This window comes from Colobus angolensis, unplaced genomic scaffold (assembly GCF_000951035.1).
Source record: "Colobus angolensis palliatus isolate OR3802 unplaced genomic scaffold, Cang.pa_1.0 Scaffold83, whole genome shotgun sequence".
Classification (NCBI taxonomy): Eukaryota; Metazoa; Chordata; class Mammalia; order Primates; family Cercopithecidae; genus Colobus; species Colobus angolensis.
The window spans coordinates 4,470,496-4,474,934 of NW_012122154.1; the positions used below are offsets into that span (position 1 = coordinate 4,470,496).

The following is a 4,439-nucleotide window of genomic DNA, read 5'->3' on the forward strand; positions in this document are numbered from 1 at the left end:
GTGCCTGCGGCTGTGTGTGTAGGTGCCTGCGGCGGTGTGTGTAGGTGCCTGTGGCGGTGTGTGTAGGTGCCTGCGGCGGTGTGTGTAGGTGCCTGTGGCGGTGTGTGTAGGTGCCTGCAGCTGGGAGTGATGAGGGTGGGTTCTTAGGACTCAAGAAACAACAAGAGGACCTGCTTCTCAATATAGATTTCTTTATTTTATATTTGAATAACGATTTTCTTAAATAAGTATGTGCAGATAGAAAAAAAAAGGTTAAATAGTGCTAAAATCATAGAACAAAACAGCGGTCCTGCCCCTCCTCTCCTCTGGGGTCTGCCCCCTCCCCTTTCTCAGAAGGCTCTGCCTAGGCTGTTTCTTCTAGAGTTTACTTCCATATTTCCAAGGGTTTTGCTTATACTGTACTGCTACCTGTCTGTGCACCGGTTTTAGGCCTTACCTATTCATAGCCTGCTGCGTCTCAGGGAGATTTGGCTTTTGTATACTCCTGCTGAGCAACATTTCACCCTGCCGCCCAATCTTCCTGTTCAATCCGTGTACTCGGTTGTGGATTGTTACAATCATGTACATAGTGTTCACTTCTAATCCAGGCAGGGTCATATCATTATTTCTTTTCTTGCATGATTTTGGCTCTTCCTGGATCCTGGCCCCCTCTCCTGCCCTTGCTTACTTAGTTTTCTGTGCCTACCATAGCTACATTTTCCTACACATCCCCTGGCCTCAAATGCAATTTCCACTGTAGGCTGGGCGTGGTGGCCCACACCTGTAATCCCAGCACTTTGGGAGGCTGAGACGGGTGGATCGCTTGAGCTCAGGAGTTCCAGAATAGCCTAAGCAACATAGTGAGACCCACATCTCTAAAAAATTAAAACAAAAATTATCTGGGTGTGGTGGCTTGCCCCTGTAGTCCCAGCTACTTGGGAGGCTAAGGCTGGAGGATTGCTTGAGGCTGGGCGGTCAAGGCTGTGTTGAGCTGTGACCTCACCAGCCTGGGCAAAAGAAGACTCTATCTCTGAAAAAAAAACAAAAGAAAGAAAAAAAGATAGTTTCAGGGCGGTCAAGCCTGTCAGTTCCTTTATGCCCCCGAGAAACTTCTCTCCTGTCCTGCACTCCAATCCTGTCCGGCCACTCGCCTGCTGGTACCACGGGTGCCATCCTGGGGCCTCCCTTTTCCTTCATCCTGGGAACCCCTTTGTCTCCCTCCTGTGTTGGATCCCCTGTTCCCTTGACCCTGTGTCTTCTCTTTCCTGTTTCATCCTTTTGTTTGTTTAGCTTCCTGGGAAAGGTTGCACAGAGGGAAAAATTCCCTTGAGAACGTACATGTCTGAAAATGCCTTTATTCTGTCCTTTCATTTGATTGGTGGTTTGGCTGAATATAGAATTCTGGATTGAAAATAATTTACTTTTTCTTTTTTTTGAGACAGAGTCTCGCTCTGTCGCCGAGGCTGGAGTGCAGTGGCGAGATCTTGGCTCATTGCAACCTCCTCCTCCTCCTGGGTTCAAGCAATTCTCCTACCTCAGCCTCCTGAGTAACTGGGATTACAGATGTGTGCCACCATGCCCGGCTAATTTTTTGTATTTTTAGTAGAGATGGGGTTTCACCATGTTGGCCAGACTGGTCTCAGACTCCTGACCTCAAGTGATCTGCTAGCCTCAGCCTCCCAAAGTGCTGGGATTAAGAGTGTAAGCCACCACCCCAGGCCTTGAGAATAATTTTCTTTCAGAAGTTTGAAGGCATCTCTCCATTGTCTTCTGGCTTCTGATGTCACTGTTCAGAGGCTTGGTGTGATTCTTATTTTTGACCTTTGTATATGTCTGTTTTCCCCTGACTTCTGGAAGCTCTCAGGGTGCACTCTGTAACCCCAGCATTCTGAAATTGCAGTGACATGCCCTTCTCTGGCTGTTTTTGTTTGCCATGCTGGATATGGGGGACTGTTTCAATCAAGAGACTTACACTTGTCAGTTCTGGAAAGTGTTTTTGCTTTATTTCTTTCAGATTTCTCCTTTCTACAATTCCTCATGGTTAGATGTCCATTTCTGGAATTGATCCTTAAATTTTTTCTTCTCTCTTCTGTTGTGCATCTCTTTTGCATTTTTTGTTTATTTGTTAGTCTGCTTGTTGTTCTTCTTTCTGGAGGATTTTCTCAATCTTATTTTCATAATGTTACTGATTTTTTTCTCTACTATCATATTGTTAATTTCTTATAAGTACCGCGCGCTAACCGATTGCGCCACTGGAGCCATTATATTGTTAATTTCTAAGTGCTCTTTTTTATTTTCAGATTTATTTTTCTTTAACAAAAAAGCATCCTGTTCTTGTTTTGTGGATATAATATCTTCTCTCTTTGAGGATATTAGAACAATTTGGAGATTTTTTTCCCCCCTCTGCTCTCTGCATTGTTCCTGTTACTGTTTTTCCTTGTATTTCAGGCTCTGAAATGGTTTGGAACCATGACTAAACCTGTATTTCTTTAAAATTTTGGGCCAGGCATGGTGGCTCATTCCTGTAATCCCAGCACTTTGGGAGGCTCGAGGTGGGGAATCCCTTGAGGCTAGGAGTTGGAGACCAGCCTGGGCAACATAGTGAGACCTTGCCTCCATAAAAAACATAATAAACTTTTGATATTGTGTTCATCGAAATATTAATTTTTTGTATTCATTTTGATTTTTTAAAATATTGCATTGAAGTATTCTCTATCTTGATTCCTGGGTTTTGGTGCCATCTTAGATGTTGTACCTGTGGTAGGTGCCTCCTCACCTCACCCTAGTTTGGGCTTCTAGTTTGAGGCAGAACTTCAGGGGACATGGCATCACTCCCTTCCCAATCTGCCCCGTCTCCTTGATCCTGCAGAACAGGGAGCGGGACTGCCGTGGTGAGATGGTGGAGTGGAAGGCCAGAGTAGGAGGGGCCCCTGATTAAGGAGACACCTGGCAGCTCATCCCTAACCCCACAGCTTTATTGGGCCATTGGTTGAATAACTGATAACCTGCTCAGGACCAGACACGCAGGTCAGAAGGGTTATGTCCCAGTCCGCACAAAGAGGACCTTTCAGAAAAGAACCATGGAGACTCAGATTTCTGGAAGCAATTGTTTGTGGGCATTCAGAAAGGACAGTGGGGTTCATTAAGAGCCAGTATGGATTCAATAACACCAGAGCTTAAAAAACCCCACCACAAATTCTCAGGCTCCACCCAGATGGTTCAGAAACACTGGAGCAATGGATTTTGGGAATTTGTTGTTGTTGTTGTTGTTATTGTTTTAAGTTCCCTATGTGTTCCTGGCAAAGTTGCAGAGATTTAAAAATGTGATTTTGATGGTCATGTAAGTGTGGGAACTTTTTTTTTTTTTTTTTTCGGAGTGTTGCTCAGTTGCCAGTTGCCCAGGCTGGAATGCAGTGGTGTAATCTCGGCTTACTGAAGCCTCCAGCTCCGAGGTTCAAGTCTTTCTCCTGCCTCAGCCTCCCAAGTAGCTGGGATTACAGGCGCGCCATCATGCCTGGCTAATTTTTGTATTGTTAGTAGAGATGGGATTTCACCATGTTGGCCAGGCTGGTCTCAAACTCCTGACCTCAGGTGATCCACCCACCTCAGCCTCCCAAATTACTGGGATTACAGGTATGCGCCACCGTGCCTGGCCAAGAACTTCTGATCTATAAGATTTCAAACCAATTTTATAATTGGTGACCTGCTCGACTGTCAGAACATGAGGCTTCCACCATCTTGGGGGTTTCGTGATCCTCTCTGCAGCTACACATCAAGGGTCCACACAGCAGCAAGGCCACCTGGAAGGAGGTCCCTCTGACAGCCATAGGGCTTGTCCCCAGCTCTGCCGAAAGACAGGAGGACCAGGCTTTCAGGGGTAACTTACCTGGAGAGTGCAGACGTCAGGTCAGGAACCCGAAGGCCTCATGGGCAGGCTGGAATGACATCCGCCTCGGAACAGATGAAACTACTGGGATAAATATAAATCCTGGCACTTACACTTAGAATGAGTTGGGAGATGTGGTTTAGCAGCAGCTCACGAGGAAAAGATTTGGGGATCCCCACTTCTTGTGGGCTAGGATGAGTCAGGCGCATAAAGTGGCTGCCAAGACTGGAGGTGGGAAAGCCAGCTGCATGATGGAAACCTGGGGACTGGGGCTGGGGCTCTGGGGGTCCTGCGGGCTATTTCTTGGGCCTGATTGCCATTGAGGGGCTTGTGCTCCCCTTTCAGGTGGTTATCCAGACACAAGAGGAGTCCAGGGGAGGGCAGCTGGGATGGTGAAGAGACTTGCACTCTTGTTCCTGGAGGAATGGTAGAAGGCATTTGGGGTATTTAGCCTGGTATACAGAAGGTTCTAGATGTGGTTGTTTTCTTTCTTTCTTTCTTTCTTTCTTTCTTTCTTTCTTTCTTTCTTTCTTTCTTTCTTTCTTTCTTTCTTTCTTTCTTTCTTTCTTTCTTT

General features: G+C 46.2%; 1 protein-coding gene across 1 annotated transcript in view; it reads left to right on the top strand.

The window, feature by feature from the left end:
- Positions 1-4,439, top strand: part of PLXDC1 (plexin domain containing 1) — an 85,757-nt gene that overhangs the window by 14,232 nt on the left and 67,086 nt on the right. The window lies entirely within an intron of this gene.